Source organism: Mus musculus, chromosome 8 (genome assembly GCF_000001635.26).
Source record: "Mus musculus strain C57BL/6J chromosome 8, GRCm38.p6 C57BL/6J".
Lineage (NCBI taxonomy): Eukaryota > Metazoa > Chordata > Mammalia > Rodentia > Muridae > Mus > Mus musculus.
Genome location: NC_000074.6, coordinates 49,352,486 through 49,371,867, shown reverse-complemented (window position 1 = coordinate 49,371,867; position 19,382 = coordinate 49,352,486). Strand labels below are relative to the sequence as shown.

The 19,382-nt window shown below is 38.3% G+C and overlaps 1 protein-coding gene and 1 long non-coding RNA gene across 7 annotated transcripts in view; one reads left to right on the top strand and one right to left on the bottom strand.

Annotated features, from left to right (window-relative positions):
• 4930555F03Rik overlaps window positions 1–982 on the bottom strand; it is a 178,156-nt gene extending 177,174 nt beyond the window's left edge. For 3 of the 6 annotated variants that reach the window (XR_001778771.2, XR_003947385.1, XR_003947386.1), the window contains exons 1-2: window positions 866–982; window positions 739–768 (exon numbers count right to left, since the gene is read on the bottom strand). This is a non-coding gene — a long non-coding RNA (RIKEN cDNA 4930555F03 gene). The remainder of the gene's footprint in view (window positions 1–738; window positions 769–865) is intronic. The other 3 variants (XR_003947387.1, XR_003947389.1, XR_003947384.1) reach the window with 2 other exon arrangements.
• Tenm3 (teneurin transmembrane protein 3) overlaps window positions 1–19,382 on the top strand; it is a 1,297,160-nt gene that overhangs the window by 150,957 nt on the left and 1,126,821 nt on the right. The window lies entirely within an intron of this gene.

Sequence of the window (19,382 nt, the reverse complement as noted above, 5' to 3'; positions counted from 1 at the left end):
CAGTTTTTACTGTTATATCATAAAGTGGTTCCCCTTTTAACTGTGAATTGTCCTCCGGGATCCAGATTACTAACCACAGGATCAATTATCATCATAAATGGAAATTTTTTAGAAAAATGAGTTTTAAAAATCTTTAATAAATGTATATTGGTAGAATGTTTTCATTATATGCTAGTCATTTCTAATCCATGACTATGTCTAGTTCGTAAATCAAACTTTATCATGTGATTGTTTGTATTTATGTGTATAAATGTATAAGATAGACAAAACCAAAGTTTAAATATAATTCTTATAACCATTTCAGTTGTCTACGAGGGCTCAAACCCATCACTATGACAAGAGAACTACTACATATTAACATTTGAATCCATTATCCCTCTACTGTAGGTATCTGAATTTCTAAATTTTGGAGATATATATTTATATATGTATATATACATGTATGTGTGTGTGTGTATGTATATGTGTATGTGTAGGTACACATGTATATGTATAACACACATTCTCTCTCTCCCTTCCCCATCCCTTTCTCATTCTGTCTCTAGTGATAGGCACAAAGGGAGGGCCTTCAACATTTACAAAAGTGTTCAAATACTAGATACTAACTCCATTCTTCAGAATATTGAGACAGGTATTGCCTGTCATGGAGCTCTGGCTGGCTTCCAACTCATGATCTTCTTGCCTCATTGCTCATGCCTCCAGAGATCTGTGATAAGAGGTGTGTGCCACCATACTCACCCAAATATCCTTCTTCTTATAGACCGGTTTCTAAGGGCAGAACAAAAGGGTTCCATGATAAAGGGGCAAGGGAGGAGCAGACATAATTAGCTCTAAATACTAATGTTATAAATCCAGCAACACTCACTCCCAGAATCATATTCCTGCTCCAAGATCCACACCTTCTTCCTCAGGAGCAGACTCCAATCCATAAGCTAAGGGAGCTATTCTGCCTCTCAAGCTTTTGTCACTATGCCTTTGTGACCTCAGAGGTAGAGTCACAGGAAACTAGACTGGGACTCTGGGCTCAGGGGAACCGACAGGTATCTCCTGAACCTAAATTGGGACTCAATAAAAATTCACCTGTAACAACAGCAGACCCAATCTTCCCCCCAGTGTTCACTTTTACAACCTGCATTCTTCAGTAGCTGTAAACATCTATCAGGGCTCCTTTATGTCCTATATTGCTGTCCTTTAGTGTCACAGACAACCCTTTGCATGTTCACTTGTAGTTGCCACAGCAGAGTTTGGCAGGTGGGTGATTTCAAGGGCAGAAATCTTCCTTCCGGAAGTCCTCGATGTTGAAGGTACAGGATGGAGATGTTGTGAAGGTGAGACTCATGTCAAGTCTCTCTGCAGATGACTATCCGTGATCTCAGTGGTTATCAACCTTCCTAATGCTGCATCCCTTTAATACAATTGTTGTGGCGACCTCCAATCATGGAGTTGTTTTCATTACTACTTCCTAACTCTGATTTTGCTACTGTTCTGAATTACGAATATCTACATATTTCGTTGGCCTTAAGTGACCCCTGTGAGAGGTACGTTCTATCCACAAAGGGGCCATGACCCACAGGTTGAGAACCACTGCTCACAACATCCCTCACATACCCACTCACCCTATAGGTACCTATCTACATCACCCGTCTTCTTAAAGTCACCAGTCCCATTGGACCAGGGCGCACATTTGATGACATCACTTTGATATAACTGGTTAAAGGCTATAAGGCATTCTCATTCTGAGATTGTGGAGAATTGGGCTTGCGCAGACTGACTGGGATAGGAAGGCATAGTTCAAAGAACAACGCACACGGTGCCATAGAGAAGCATCATCTCAGTTTCTTCTTCAGTCTTCACACATCCTCCTCTCTGTCCCTTCTATTTACTTATAAACTCGGTTCTCTTCAGCTTTAGGTTGTATCCTAATACAGGTCAATGGCATCTAGAGATCCTTATGTTACATCTCAAAGACGTTTTTTGAAATAAGGGCCCACTTCTACATTCCCAGTAAGCACATCTCTGAGGAACTATGGTGGAACTCACTGTAATACTCTTTCTCTGATGTTAAAAACAACCTTAAGTAAATGGTGTCTTTAAAATGGAATTTCTGGATAGAAAAAAACATGCAAATGCTCATTCCACAAAAAAGTATTTTTTCCAAAGCTGGGCCTCCCAATTTCTACTCTTATGTGAATATAAAGGTGATTCTGTTGACGTACACCTTGGGACTCACTATGTAATTTCTTGTGGTTTTACCAATCAAAGGCTACAGTTGCATTCTATTTTGGCCTCTGGCTTCCCCAACTCTTACTGAGGAGATCATTGCTCAGGGATGGCCTTCATTGCCTTCATGATCAGACACAGAAAAACTCATTAGCATGTAGACTTTTTTGAACTATTAGTGACATGTTATACATTCTGAACTTGAGCACTTGAAATGAAAATTTGGCATCATCAGAAACTGGAAGTCTATCAGAAGTTGTCTTATGAGATGCTAGTCAAGCCATTACTTTCAACAACTGCATAGGAGAGTGAGGGAGAGAGAGAGAGAGAGAGAGAGAGAGAGAGAGAGAGAGAGAGAGAGAGAGAGAGAGAGAGAGAAGGAGAGCAGTAAAGGGTGATAAATAAGGAACAAAATGCAGGACAATAGAACTGTGAATGTCACTCCTTGAATGGTATGTCAAAAAGTCAAGGTCTGGGCTATAAGAAATACATATGAACAACTCTTGGCAATTTGTGACCCATAGGACAGTCAAAGAAACTGCGATCAATCCAACAAATCAGGGAGTTAAAAAAAATCATTGTTATATTTTGGCTTGGTGCATGTGTCCCATATCTGCTTTTGATCACCAGCAATGTCTTCTGCATACTAACGGGAGGGATTTAAAAAAAATGAAGAAGAATCACAAACGCACAATAGGACCAATCAGTGGCTGCTCATTCATCATGCAGCCTTCAACTGTGTTGCCTAAAGAGGGTTCAGACACTGAAAATATGTGCCCCTGCCACCTGGGAAATGGCTATTTCCTACTCTCTTCCCATCATTTATTAGGGATGGAACCAGGCTATCTGGATGACTCAACATGAAGATCTCAGAAACTGAAAAGGCTCTTAATGACAAAATGCCATAGTTGTTGAAATTATAGCAATATTCATTACTGACACTAGATGAGGCAGGATCGTTTTATTTATTTATTTTTTCAGTTGAGACAATCAGCTGATCTTGCATATATCATGGTGTGGCGCTTAGCACAGAAGCTTCCAAAGTCCTAATACAACTCTATTTGTATGGTCAGAGAGTCTGCGGAAGAAGCGTTGGTTGTCAAAGGGAAGGCAGAGTTTAAATGCCTGATGTTGTTATTAAGCTCCTACAGTTAGGACTGATTTTCAAGCTGTCACCAGGAAAATCAGCACTGATATAAAACAAAGACATCAATGTCCTCAGCACATTCCAGGCCATGGACTCCTAAACAAAAGTGAAGTCAAAGCAAAAATTAAAAAAAAAAAGTAAAAACACAAATTTAGCTACAAGGAGCATGAGAAAATTATCCTAAGTTGTTACATCTAATGTCCAATAAAAAGAACACACACACACACACCAAAAACAGAAATAATAAAACATCGACATAATTCTTTCCATGTACCAAGTACCTGCAGCACACAGAGGGAAAGCTGCTTTGCTAAGCATGAAGGAGCATAATGACATATACTCTGCCTTCAAAACCCTACAGTTCATGGATGATAAAATCAGGGAGGAACACAGAGCTCAGAGTATCAAGTTCAGAAAAAGAGTCTGCCATTACTAATACAAAACACACACACACACACACACACACACACACACACACACACACACACACATACACACACACACATACACACACAAACACACACACCTCTGCTTTGAGTCCCAAGTAGAAGGGTTGTATATTTGTCATGGCCATAAACACTGCAAACGAATCCAAAATTGGAATCTCATACATAATTCCAAGTCACTCTATGGTCATTCTAACCCCTACCACTGTCTTCATAGCTGATGTTCTACTAAAATCACATTGTCTCCAACCAGAAAGAAAAAGATAATTCATGGGTGACATGTATGTACTACATTTTTGTTTTTCAAAAATTGGCAAAAATTAATAGACTTAAGTTCTAATGATAGTTCTTAGAAGGCAATACAAAATGAGAACTCAGATTCTGGTTAGACATTTTTCTAGGTCATCTCTGAATACTCCAAAATTTAGATGTTTAATCCCTTGATACCTCAAGTTCCTAACCTATAAAATGTGGCCATAGAATAGATCTTCTTTTATTGAAATTTATGTACATTATAATACAAAGTATTTATTTTCTAATGACTACTGTTATTAATGTAGCATGATATAGTCTTAAGCTTATAGCCACTGTGTAGCATGAAATAACATAAAAACACAGAAATATATACACAAAGGTATATAGCATTGTTACATCCTATGATAATAAGAGAAAAGCATAAAGGAACAAGCTGAACAACCCAGTGCAGCAGCAGGCATAAGCAATGAAATCCAAACTAATTTTCTTAAGCATAAGCGAAAGACTGTAAGGCAAGCCTACCAGGAACGTACTAGAATAGAATCAAACTCTCATCTTAAAAATTATATTTTTGGAACATTATTATAACCTAATAAATGGTACCCTAATTGTCCAAAAACAACATAGCAGTTAAAAGTCTTTTGATAGTATTGGGCCTGTGGGACTCAAGCTTCAGTTAAATTGTAGCTGTATGTTTCCTCTGGGCAGAGTCCCACTCTGTAAATCCAGGATTCTTTGTAAGTTTAGATTTAATTTGGACAGTCCACATTATCCTACCGATCCCACGTTCTACTTTGGCCCCTTTCTACCTGGATACCTTTCTCTTGCTTCCTCAGCCTCTTGTCTTGGAAAATAAGATCTCACCAGCAAACCCTGGGTTCTATTCTATTCATTCTACCCTTAGTTTACATGCTATATCCTACTTCTAATGTGCTGGCCCAGTCCATGTCATTCTACTAGATGTCTTAAGAGATCACTGTCTTTTTAGCAATATCTTTCTCAAATTATTGTAATAGGCAAACAGATGCCGCAAAACTAAATGGTGACATCAAATGTGTTCCCATTGCTTGAACTATAAACTCCACATCATATCTCTGTTTCTTGCTGTGCCCAATCCAACTTATCACTGTTAGGGATGTCCCTGCATTTATCTTTTCCAAGTCTGTTCCTATCCGGGGCTTTTACAAAATCCCTTCTTTTGGTTAAGAAATGTTCCAGAAATTAGTTACAATCTGTGCAAGGTTAGGTTTTGGTTGTGCACACATCTTAGTGTATATTTACCTATTGATGAGAGATGGTGTTGTATATAAATAGTACATACAGAAATATAAGTAATTGTTTGATATCAAAATGTCTCCTAAATAAAAGGGAACAGATTTGAAGGTATAAGTTCCTGTAGCAATTTAAATTTGTCAGACAAATATTTATGCCACAAAATGATTCTTCCTCACCAGTCAAAGTCAAAACTTGTATGCTGATATTTTTTGTGGAGCAGGATATTCTTCTGTGTGACATGAACATAAATTGTGTAAACATTATTGTATTGACAGCGTTTTAGACACTGTAATAGTGAATAATAAAAAATGTTTTCAACTTCAAAAAAAAAGTAATTGTTTGAATTCAGTAAGCATTGGACTTCAGGAATAAACAGACCATTTTCTCCGACACACACGCAACCTGCTTTCTTTGTCTGTTCCTAACAGTTACCCTGTGGCCGCTCATCCTCCTTAAACAGTAAGATCGGTTCTTCTCGCGCATCTCACTCCTGGCAGTTCTAATAAGGAGGCAAAACAGCCTCTTGGATTTTCTTTTAAGCATTCACACAGAGGAAGACAGTAAACCCTGACGGTCCTGAAAGAAACAGTTTTAATCTATTCTTGTCATTTGGTAGTTCTAAGACCCCAGTGTGTCGGACCAAGGCCATTCCCAGGGTCTAAGGGTAGTTAGTCATGGTGGCAGGGTGACTGTGAACAGCAGAGGGAAGAGCTGATCCTTGTGAGCCAAACTGACTGATGATAAAATTATTCTATTCAGATCCATAACCTAGGCGAACCAAGATGTTTCTTTATCTCTCTTTTTCTTTATCTTCTTCCATTTATGTTATTTTACTTTTTAAATTACTTTATTTATTTGCATTCTACCCATTGCCTCCTCCTGATCCCCCCCACACACAATTTCTCACCCCATTCCCCCTGCCCCTTGCCTGTAAGAGAGAGAGAGAGAGAGAGAGAGAGAGAGAGAGAGAGAGGGAGAGAGAGAGAGATCCCCCCCTCGACTCCCAGGCATCCCCCTTCCCTGAGACCTCAAGTCTCTAGAGGATTAGGCACATCTTCTCCCCAAGCAGTCCTCTAATCCTTTGCTATATATGGGGAGAGGGGGAACTTGAACCAACCCATGGATGCTGCCTGGTTGGTGGCTCAGTCTCTAGGATCTCCCATGGATCCAGGTTAGTTGAGACTGCTGGTTTTCCTATGGGGTCTACACTCCCCTTCAGCTCCTTCAATCCTTCTCCTAATTCCTCTATTGGGATCCCCAACTGATCTCAGTCCAATGGATTGTGTAAGCATTTGCATCTGTCTTAGTCAGCTGCTGGTAGGCCCTCTCAAAGGACAGCCACACTAGGCCCCTTTCTGTAAACACATCATACGGTCAGTAATAATGTCAGGCCTTGGTTCCTCTCCATGACATGAATTCTAAGTTGGGCCTGTCAGTCACTGGACAGCCTTTCCTTCCATCTCTTCTCCATTTTTGTCCCTGTAGTTCTGGAACAATTCTGGATCAAAAGTTTTTGACTGTGGGTTGGTAACCCCATCCCTCCACTTGGGGCTCTGTCTATCTACTAGAGGTTGTTCTCTCTCCCCACTGTTGGAAATTTTGGCTAAGGTCACTCCCATTGAGTCCTGAAAGTCCCTCATATCCCAAGTTTCTGGAACTTTCTAGAGGGTTACCCATCTCCCAGACCCAGAAGCTCCATATTTCCCCTCATTCTCCTCGTCTTCTGAGTTTCCCTCCTGTCCCCTCATGCCTGAGCCTGTTCCCTTTTCCTCTTCTCCTCCCTCCTCCTCCTTCCTCCTCCCTCCTCCCACCCAGGTCCCTCCCAGGATTATTTTGTTTCCCCTTTTAAATGGGATTGAAGCATCCTCACTTGTGACTTCCTGCTTGTTAAACTTCTTATTGTCCATGGGTTGTATCCTGGGTATTCAGTACTTTTTGGATAATATACACTTCTCAGTGAGTACATACATGCATATCCTTTTTATGTTTGGGACACTGTCAATAGGACAAATCAGTAACCAACAGAATGGGAAAAAAAACTTCACTAAAGATCTTATATCTGATAAAGGGCTTATATCTAAAATATATAAGAAATCAAGAAGTTAACCTGCAATAAAACCAAATAACCCAATTTAGAAATGGGATACAGAGCTTAACAGAGAACTCATCAGAGGAATCTCAAATGGTTGAGAAGAACTTATAGAAATGTTCAATATCTTTAGTGACCAGGGAAATGCAAATCAAAATAACACTGAGATTCTACCTTATGCCAATCAGAATGGCTAAGATCAAAAACTCAAGTGATAGCAGATTCTGGCAAGGATGTGGAGAAAGAGGAACACTCCTCTATTGCTGATGGGATTGCAAAATGAACAATCACTCTGGAAATCAATCTGGTGATTCCTCAGAAAGTTAGAAATAGAACTACCTGAAGACCCAGCTATACTACTCCTGGGCATATATTCAAATGCTACCCCACCATACAACACGGGAACATGCTCTATTCTGTTCATAGTGGTCTTATTTCTAATAGCCTCTATTCTGTTCATAGTGGTCTTATTTCTAATAGCCAGAAGCTGGAAATAACCCAGATGTCCATCAATCAAAGAATGGATACAGAAAACATGGCTCATTAACACAAAGAAATACGATTTAGCTATGAAAAAATGAGCACATCATGAATTTTCCAGGCAAATCAATGTAACTAGAAAATACCCTCAGTGAGGTTCCTTTATCTTTCAGTGGTGCTTTGGACTAGAGGGAAAGACCTTCCTCAAAGTGTGCTTAAGGAGTTGGAATTTTGTAGTTCTGACTCTTGGGTGGATATTTTCTTTCTTCCTAAACCAAGACATTCATAATATCCAATAGAAATCTCTGCAGTTGAGGGAGATAGTCTTTATCTGGTCAGTTTGATAGGATAGTCAATGGCTATCTGTGGCTATTAGGTACCTGAAATGTAGCTAGTGAGTATTATTTTACACTTACTAAATAGCCACATGTGGGAGTGGCTACTGAATTGGCCAGCACAACCATAGATCTTTTCACATGTCAGAATTTTCCAAGCCAAGATATTCTGCCTTATCAATTTATTATACTGGATGGAAAATACTGTATTAGTATTTTCAAATTATTATATTTGATCAGGAGCAATTCTCTTTCATTCAAATGTCTCCATACTCATCTTATAATATTCACTATGTTGCTTTCCCAAACCTGTGTTCCCACAGTAATTGCTAGGCAATGGACATGTGAATTTATGGATTTATGGGATGTAAATATATCTAATCATTTATTGTTCTTAGGTATTACAAACACTTAAATTTTAGAGATACATTTTAACCTTTATAGCCCTCAAATTTAATGAGAAAGAGAGGGAGAGAGAGAGAGAGAGAGAGAGAGAGAGAGAGAGAGAGAGAGAGAGAGAGAGAGAGAGACGAAGCACGTTTAAAGGGAGGGGTGATCCAACCGGAGAATCCATTAAGAGGAATTTACAAAGTACACTTTTATGAGAAGAATGAGCACAACATTAAAGTACACATGCATAATTTGAAAATAATTTGGGAAATTTGCATTGTTTTGACAAATTGAAATCTGCCCCTCTCCGTGAGGTTCCAGGGAGACCAGATGGTAGTGCCATGTATTGGAGGGGGTCCAAAATTGCTTTTGTGTTAATTGATATAGTGCACTAAGAAAGGTCTCTGGGGAAAAGTATCCCCAGGTAGTTGATTGCACTGGAACTCCAGCAGAGAGGAACTGTGTCAGATGAGAAGGGAAACATAAGTTATTGCAAAGGAATACTTCAGATTGGACTAGTTAATTTTATTATGGGAAATTCAGGGCAGTGTTTCAGAAAATATCAAAAAGATTTTTTTTTGAGACAGAAATAGAAATTGGTAAAGATCTGCGGTAAATTAGCAGCAGCATACAGGCTCAGTTTGACTTCTCTTTGGTGTGTGGAAGATCCTTTAATGTTAGCAAGTGTGTCTATAGCTGTGACGAGGGGTTCAAGGGCTTCCTTTTCTAATTTTGAAGTGGTGACCCTAATCAGCTGAGCGAGGAAAGCTAGTGGGCTGGGATGGAGCCGGACATGGTAAGGGCTCTTAGGATCGCCTCAAAAAAGCACTAGCTATTTAATTGGAACGTTCACACCTGCTAAATAGTTGTTGTTTAAAATGACACATTGAAAACCAGCACGACCATTCGGACCATTGAGGGGTGGGGGGTGGGGTGGGGTCCTAGGAGGAGGGTTGCTGCTTGGAGCAAGCCGCTCTGTAGTTTTACCTGGTGGGAAACTGGGTCTTGTTCAGTCTTAAGGGAGGGAATGCTCAGGTTTCATTGCGATCTTTTTGCAAATCTTTGCCAAGTCTAGGAAGAAAGGGAGAGAGGGATGGAGACAAGAGGGAATGCAGAGAGGGGGAAACGGAGGGAAGGGCTGACTATTGATCTGGGTATACAAAAAAAGAGGAAGGGAAGTGGGGATACCTGTTTTTATGAGCACCCCTTTATTAGTATACTTGCAGTGGGTTTTACAGTTATCATTTGTTTTTTTCTTTTGCCATAAAGTTGGTTTATTGTGAAAAAGAAAATAAGACACTTTTTTTTTTCTTTTTACATAACAGCCAATGGGAAGGGCATGCTCCCATCTCACGTACAAGCTTTTTAATACAATTGTTTAATACCCTGCCCAGGATCTGTTGCCTTTTTTTTTTCTTTTTTTACATTTCTTTTAGCCTTTTTTTCTGCATAGTGTTCTGGCCATTAAGAGAACTGTTGTCTGACCTTTTTCTAGGGAGGTTAATAAAGAATGCACTGCCTTGTAAGCCTGATTCAATTTCCTTTAATGTGAGCATGCCACATAAGCGACCATTATGGTATTTGGTTCAGGGGCTCTGCTTTGCAATGTACTGGCCTTTTAAATGAATGGCCACATGTGCTGTACGTTTAGCTACAGAAGGTGAGAAGCAACAAAATAGATTCCTGAGTATTAAATCAAATTTTCACACAATGGACTCTCTAATGTGTATGTGAAATATAGCCAGTCATGTATTATTTAGGTGTATTGTATTTTGTGTTTTAAAATTTTCTCTCCCATATTCAGTTTTAATAAATGCATGAGTAGCTGCAATATCTTAGTGCGATATTTTAGAAATTCAACACTTTCAACAGATTCTTCCAACTTCAAAGAATTTAATATTAGTATCATAAAAGGACCTTTGAAGAATAATACTGGAACGCAAGAAAAATGACTGTCTGAGTGTACCCTATCATTTTGAAAGTGTTTTATTGCTTTAATTTCCTGTCTTAGTAAAGTAACAAGAGGCATAATAGAAGATATATTGTTACAGAGTTTGCAATTTATTAGAAAGCTTGAGCAAGTTGAAGACTTTATGTGAAGTGAAAAAGAAAACCTCTATTTCGCTGAAAAATGGAGACGAACCACATCAATGTTGCAACAGCTTTAAATGGAGTCCTATCTTTTGACTGATAAGTTGCCTCTTCACGCCCTGTATGTTTGCATGAAATAAATCCACGGGCACAGTCTTCATTCCGTGCTAGCTGTGTGTCATTAGGTTCCTGGGAACCTAATGTTATTTCATTTGTGAGGCGTGTATAGGATGACTCTTGCTATTTGGATTCCACAGGGCAGACAGAGGTGCTATTGAAGCACAAATGACCCATAACATACATCTCATTCATTTATTACATTTTTTCTTGCATGCGTGGCTGAATTTTAATCCCGAGCTTTGTCAACCTAGTGTAGTTATATTAAAGCTTTTTAACCTAGTTTCATGTGCCTCTGTCTGCTGCCTTTTACATGAAAAGCATTGAAAGCATTGGAAATGAAGGCGTTTATACAGCAGATGAATGGAGAAGACTCATGTCTGCAAGAGAGATAGTAGAAAGGAGCGGCAAAGAGCTGATTAACCTGTAGAGATGGCTTGTGAAATGACCTTACAATTCAATGTGGTGTGGGAAAGGTAGAACTGGAAGAAGGGAAAATGGATAATTTAGCAAGTTTGGCCTTGTTTATTTATTTGTTTTTATTGTCTTTGTTGCTTTAAGTACTCTAATATGGAGACACGGAACCTTGGTATCCAAATTGGAGCTACATAATTATGTGGGGGCAGAGCAAGAAGTATGGGATCATCATTAGGACTCCTTAATTATGCCCCCTCTTTTCCACCACAGCACAGCCAAACATCTGTTCTTAACAGATCGGGTTTTCAGTACAACAAAACAAAATGCAATAAAGCTGCCATGTGGATAGTCCACTTGAAACAGATCAAAAGGCCAATTTGTCTTTGATTTTAGTCAACAATGATGCGAGCTGAGTACAGGTTTCTCAAGTTAGAGGAACGCTTTTATCACTATTGATTATATTTTACATACATTCTAAGCAATATGTTTTCTCATGTTAATCATCTAAATATATCGACTGATAGAGTATGTGAAGACAATTTTGTGGAATTTAAATGAGTACAGCTTGAGAAGCCACACTTGTGTTTAAACAAAGTAGCTGGACTTTGTGTAGGCTGACTGAATACTAGGAGTAGCTAGGCATTTCTGGTTTCTTCTGTTATCTATGTTCATCTTTGAAAGAATAATGATTTCTAAGCTTTATTGCTAACTGAAGCACGAAAGATTTCCCCTGGGCTTGCCACAGACAATCCTCAGGCACATTAGAGGCGTCAACTAGAGTTAGTTCAAAGTGAACTACTTCATTTTAATCATGGTGACTTTACCAGTTCAATAGGTTTACTATAATAGCACATCGTTGGCCTTCCATTTCCCCTTGTTCGTTCGTTCGTTCATTCGTTCGTTCGTTCTTTCTTTCTGTCTTTCATTCTTCCTTCCTTTCTTTCTTTCTCTCTACATTTTTACTTGTACATTTTTTCAACCTCTCTTTGAATGATACCCATGTCACTTTATTTTAAAGCAAATATATGTATATATTTAGTCTAGACAAAAGTTATGGATTTAACAGCCCTCCAGAATGTTGTTTGGTAACTCTTATTCTTCTCAATCCTTGTCTAAAATCAGTTGAGTTGGGGTATATGTTGATGTTATTCTTCTTTTTCTTGTTTGTTTGTTTGCTTTTTTATTGTTTTGTTTGTTTTTATTTTTGTGTTGTTAACAATGAAATGATTCCTTAGTTTGAGGTGTTGCTAGTTATATAGTTATAGTAAGTCTGAACTTCATAATAAAATATATAAAGTGTTATACCAAAGATTACTGGAAACTAAATACTTCTTTGTCACCTATTCTTAGTTGGAAAACTGCATTACACAGGACACAGAATAGCCATTTGACTTAAAAAATTGAAGGATAAACCTTTGGAATTCATTCAAAATCCTATATAAGATTACTTTGAAAAATTTACAGACAGTGGTGGCAATTTGCTGTCAAGCACTAAAGTACCTACTATATGCATAATGCATATATATATATATTATGTATAATAGTTATATATAAAAATTATATATATATATTTATATATATATTTCTGTGTGTGACTGAATTTTAATCCTGAGCTTTGTTAACCTAATGTAGCTATATTAAAACTACACACACACACATATATTATATATATTAAAGCTATTTTATATATTATGTATATAATATATATTATGCATTTTCCTCATGTATGGTTATTTTTATTTACTTAATTCTTTCGGTGAACATTGAAGATAAGAATGTCCTTCTTACCCAAGACAAAAATTATTTTCTAATGCTTCCTTCAGGAACTGTATGTTGTTTTCTTATAAAAAATCCTTCTGTTCAGAGGATATATTAGACCTCAAATCTCCAGCCTCTGATGTTCCAGGGTCCTCTGCATGTCTGTTTCATTCATGATTTCTGCAGATGAGGGTCCCCTCACCCAGCACACTACAGCTCTATAATTACTTTCATTTCTGGGTTCACACAGGTCACAGAACTAGTGTTAATAATAATCTTTCCCTCTGGACTTCTCTGTATTTATATATCTCTGATCCAATAACCATGGGGGACGTGGAGGTGTATTTTATCTTCATTGTAGTCCTCTCGGTATTGTTTTAGCCCAGGGGGGGAAATCAAATGAGGTACAGAACATGGTAAACTCGCACAACTCGAGGTCATTAACACCTAATTAGAAACAGCTTAGAGATCTGAATGATTCTTTGGTTAAGATCTGAGAGAAATCAGAAAATGTTTAACTTCTTCATTGCCAATTCCCTCTAAGCCACGAGCAGCTAGTAAAACACCTCCTGGTGATTTCCTAAACTTTATGAAACTACATTTGAGCGTGTGTGAGTGTGTGTTTCTCTCCTTTTCTCTTTATTTGATAAAATAATCAGTCTGTTGAATACTGGACAAGAAGAATTCACCTAAAAGCTTATCATACTAACTTACTATTCCTTAACTGAAAGGAAAAAATGACAGTATTATATCAGTGTTGGTCTAGATAACAAATTTAAACTATTGTGTAATGAGAAAAAAATGTTAATTATTTAAATAAGAATATACAACTCCAGTTTGACCTGTTATTGAGAAGTTAAATTGTACGTGGTTAAAATAAGAAAAGGATATCTAGATCTATCACAACCCTATACTTGTGTTACACTTTCCATGAAGTTCATTTCCCTCCAAGCAACTTCTAGAAATTCCTCACATACTTGAGAAAGGGAGTCATTCCCACCCTTGACCTGCAGTGTGAGATGTTGAAAACCCACTCAAAGAACCCATGCTTTTGTGAATGCCACCCATCTGGAGACCTTCATTATTTCAGGAAGGAAGGATCCTTAATAAAATTTGGAAAACAGTTTCACTTGCAAAAAGGTATATTGTGTGATAGACAAATAATGTCCGGGCCTTTCTGTGCTTGCTTCTTACACTTGCAACTCCCTGTCTTCAGGACTCACTGTTTGTCTCTGTGAAAGGGGCCTTTCTCCAGAAACCAAACTCTCACCAGAAAAGCTGAGCTGAGAAATCGACCAAGAGTCCCATAGCAGGGGACAGAGGAATTGACTCTTCAATTACAAGGCTATGTCTCAAGGCTTTGTTAATTTAGTTGCCCCAAGACGATCCCTGATCTCTATGTTCTTAACCTGTAGGCAAGATAGGATGAAGACACACTCTCAGACTGTTTAAAACCCATAATTTCACTGAGTTTGCATGAATATCATTTCCCTATGCCTCTATTTCTTCAACTGTAAAATGGGAAAATAGCTGTAACATTTTGTCTCTCACGGGGTGGTTATAAATAAAATAGGAAAACATATTAGGCTGGGTATGTAGCATGACCCTGCAATTCCAGTAGTCAGGATATACAAACAGGAAAACTGTAACTCTAAGACAGTTCTATGAATATAATAGTGAGATCTTGACTCAAAATTAGTAACAAATTCGGCAAAGTGAGCTTGGAACCATGCTAGCTTAATAGAAGCCCATAATTCCCAAACTATATATGTATCACCTAGATTCCCATGTTGCAGTGAGCAGATATCTGGCACGAAGTAACAAGAGGAGAAAAGTATTTGGCTTACAGTTTGGGGGATTTAGTACATCCTAGTGGGAAAAGCATACCAACAGAACATCGGATGGGTGGGTGGGTGGGCACAGTTTTCCCATAGTCAGGAAATAAACAGAACAAATGTATTCTGGTATTTCACACTTTCTGTATTTTAATAATTGGATGCCAGCCACGAGTAGTCCTGGCACATTTAAGGAAGGCCACTCCTATGCAGTTAAACCTCTCTAGATATTCCTACACAGTGGACATGGGAGTAATTCTAACTCTAGTCAGGTTGACAATGAATATTAACCATCTCAATTGTATCAATGTCAACCTACTACACAAATTAAGCATTCTAAATTGTAACTCACCAACCTTGTCCCCTAAAGTCTCATTCTTATCTCACAAAACAAATTATATTCAGTCCACCTGAAAAAGCCCTCAATTTTTTAATAGCCTTGATGTTGGCACAGTTCAAAAACCCAAAGTCTCTTCTCAGACTCAAATCCAATCTCTTAAATATGAGGGCCTGCTAAAATAATAAAAATAAGAATAACAACAACAAGAACCATTAGGTTATATGATGTCAATATATACAATGGCAGAGTAAACAATTCTCATTGTCACTCCACATCCATGCCTAGCATCTGGGAGTGTTGGTAGAATCAATTAAGTTCCACCAGCCTTGGACACCCATACCACTCCACCTCTGCCTCCTGTAATACATGAACCTCTAGTCTTTGGCTGTATTCACTCCATGCTTACAGCTTTCTTTGTGGGTGTCCCTTGAACCTTTATAGGGGGTCTCCCTATATCTTATGTTTTACCTCAGAGGAACTTCATCATCACCATAGATTTCCCAGCCTCAGAAGCCTTCTGAAACCTTGATGCAAATCCCCAACGCCACTCTCACTCTTTAATCTTATACCATGGTATCACTAGTGCCATATGAATCATATGACAGTTGTACTGGCCTGTATGCCCCTTCCAGACTGACTCCTGAAGAAACATTTCTCTAGGATTAGGAAACCACGTGGTGGGATTCTCAGTTTAGACTCTTCTGAATGCATCCTCACCTTCATAGTTTGGAGACCTCAGAGTGTATAGCCTGCTCCCAGGATACCTTTCCTGTTGTCCCATTGGAATTGGCTTCCTTTAATAGTGTTAGGCTTACTAACAATGATATTCCTCTGAACTTACCTTGTCTACAGTTTGCAGCTTATATTCTTTACTTTACTAGACTGTACATTAGCTTTAGTGACTGCTACATGTGTTGCTCTATTCACGGTAGACTTCTCTAAGAGCAGTGAGAAGCAATCAGGAAGCATTATGAATGTTATTCTACTTAATAATTCCCTCTACTAAACAGACCAGTCCATCATATATACTAATCTCAAAATAAGGGAGGGGTGAAGCCAGGTTCTTTTCTGGAACACAACAATGGCCTCTAGCCCATCCATGATGGTGAACTTATTCCCTGTGAAACCGTGTGAGTCATCCTTCTGCTGCTACCATGTTTCTCACCAGTCTGGTCTTCCAATCTGCCACCAGAATGGACTTCATATTCATATAGTAGGACTTCTATAAGCAGCCACAAAGACTTCCATACTCTTCACCATGATCTGGTTCTAAAAGCCTGAGAACCCTGTGGTCAACTTTATCACACCAATGGCCCCACGTCGTAGTACTTATCTTTACATTGACTGGATATCTGAGGCTGTGCTAACATACTTGAAAAGAATCAACTTAAGAGGAGTGAAGTTTGCGTTGGCTTACAGTTTGGTGAGATACAGTCCACCATAGTGGACAAGGCATGACAGCATAATCCTCTAATTACATCGAAACCATGGTCAAGAAGGAGAGAGGTAGGGTTTCTTGAGACTTGACATAACCTAGTCCAGCTAACAATAAGTATTAGCTTTCACACTTTGCCTAAGGGACCTGTTATATCACCGTAAGATAAAGTTGTGTTTATTATAATTCTGAGGTACAATTAGACAATTTTACTCTTCTTTTCTCATGATTGGACTGGTAATGTACAAAACTCATAAGTCCTTGTGACTCTATAGCAAACTAATTGCAAAAGAAGGGGAAGGGGGAAGCAGCTACTTTCTAGTAAGTCACAGAGTGAAGATATTTGTAAAAAGTGTGAAACAATTTATTACTTTTAAATTCAGAATACATAATCCACCTTTTTCTATTTTTTTCTTTTATTGGATATTTTCTTTATTTGCATTTAAACTGTTATCTCCTTTCCTGGTTTCCTCTTCGGGAACCCCCTATTCCACCCCTCCTCCCCCACTTCTGTGAGGGTGCTCTGCCACCCACCCACCCACACCTGACACCCTGCCCTGACATTCCTCTACATTGGATAATCTACTTTTTATCAGCGAATCCTATTTCTGTTAGTTTTAATGAATGTGATGTAATTTAAAATTATATAATTGTTTAAATTTCTGATATGAAACATATTGACAGATATAGCCACCAATACATAAAAGCTCTTCAGAATCTTAAAATTTGTTTTGTTTGCTTGTTCCAGACTTATTTATTTTATTTATATGGATGAGTGCCTGATTTTCATGTACATGTGTGCACCATGTGCATGCAGAGGTCAAAAGGGGGTGTGGCCTACCCTGGAATTGGAGTTACAAACAGTTGTGAGCTGCCATGTGAGTAAGGTAAATTAACCCTCTGGGTGAACAGCAGGGTCTCCTATTTGCAGAGCCTTCTCTCAAACTCTGAAGGTTTTTTGATTTTTAAATATAAATAGGTACTATATACAAATGTTTAAAAAACACTAATATTACCATTAATAAAAAGCTATTATTTTATCAGCTTTGTCATCTTTAGACTTTCTTTTGCATATCTGAAATACAAGTATAATATCTTCACAGGTGTCCTTTTAGTAGACAATGGTATGCTTTTGGTTATTCATTAAAGACAGTACATTAGGAGGCGGGAATCAAAAAACAAAAAACCTAAGATCTTTATTCATAAATTCTGATTATAAAGATATATTATAAAGATTTAGACAGAATTCAAAAAAAATCCAGAATTTTAATCTCTAAGTTTTTCTGATCACATTCTGAAGGATAATGTGACCCAAAACAAAATTTCTCAGATGTCTCGCAGCATCGATGTTCGGTGTCCTTATGTTGTCTTGTAGAAAGACAGGTAAAGCTTCCCAGTCTACAGATGCCGTCCAGATGCTATCTTAGAGATTCAGTGGTTGCAGCTCTGTGTGTCAGCCAAACTATACACCAGTCCACTGTACAATAATTAGCAGTGCAGCCGTGATTTCCCTCAGCTGTGACTTTTCTAAAGGCTAATTGAAGCCGTGAGGGTGATAGAGAGGAAAAATCAGTTACCAGCAAGAGATGGTGTACAGGGATGGGAGATACTTAAGGACAGACTCAGACAGTTGGTGGATGGAGTTGCATTGTTACAGCCAATATGAAAATGACACCTGGTTTTCTCCTTGGCAATCCCATAGCCAACAAATAAAGGAGACTTAGGCTGAATCAATCAGTGAAGAAAGGCTTATTCTTAACTAAGAAAAGAAGATCAATTCACAATTCCAGTCCTTCAAAATTCATCAAAATATTAATAGGCATAGACTAAAAGAGTTGAGGTGGAAGGATAGACTAGTTAATGTGAAGAATACTTTAGCTTTGGCAAGAATATATACATTAAGAATATATGTATGTGTGTTTGTGTGTGGATGTGCACATGCGTGTGGATGGGTGTGTGTGTGAGAGAGAGAGAGAGAGAGAGAGAGACAGAGACAGAGACAGAGACAGAGACAGAGAGCGCAGTTATGCCATGGCATAAGTGTGGAGGCCACTGAACAATCTTGAGTGTTGGAATTAATCTTCCACCTTGTTTGAGAATCTTCTATGTTGTTTCTTTCTTTTTATTCCCTGACCACATAGCAGAGTATCTGTTCCAGGATTCTCCCATCTCAGTGTAATAACACCAAGATTAAAGATATGTGTTGCCACATCTGGCTTTATGTAGATTCTAGCTACTCAGACTCAGGACCTTACACTTGCACAACAAACACTTCACCCCCTGAGACACTCCTCAAGCTTTTATTATTTCATGATATTTTTTCTAGTTACCCTGATGATGATTTTCCACTGTTATAAAGTTGGGGGTAACTAACACATGGGATTACAAGGAAGTCAAATAGTTGTCATCATGGCCCCCATCTTATCTATCAGATTTTGGCTAACATACTGGGAGAGAGCCTTTTGTGCCACAGGCATCCAGTCCTCTATGACAAACAAGATTATAATAGAGTAGAATTTACGTAGATGATTAGAGAATATGCTGGGTAACAAACTGGTATTTATGTCTGAGTTTCTCCCAGAGTGAAAATCTTTTTATTTACTGTTTGGGGGTGAAGAACAAAATACAGAGAGATAATACAGAATTCAAAGCTTGCTGCTGAACATGCACTTTCTTAGGGCTATGAATCTATATCTCTTATGAAAAGTTAAGCATAGTTTTAAACTATTCCCCTACTATTAGAATGGCTGGT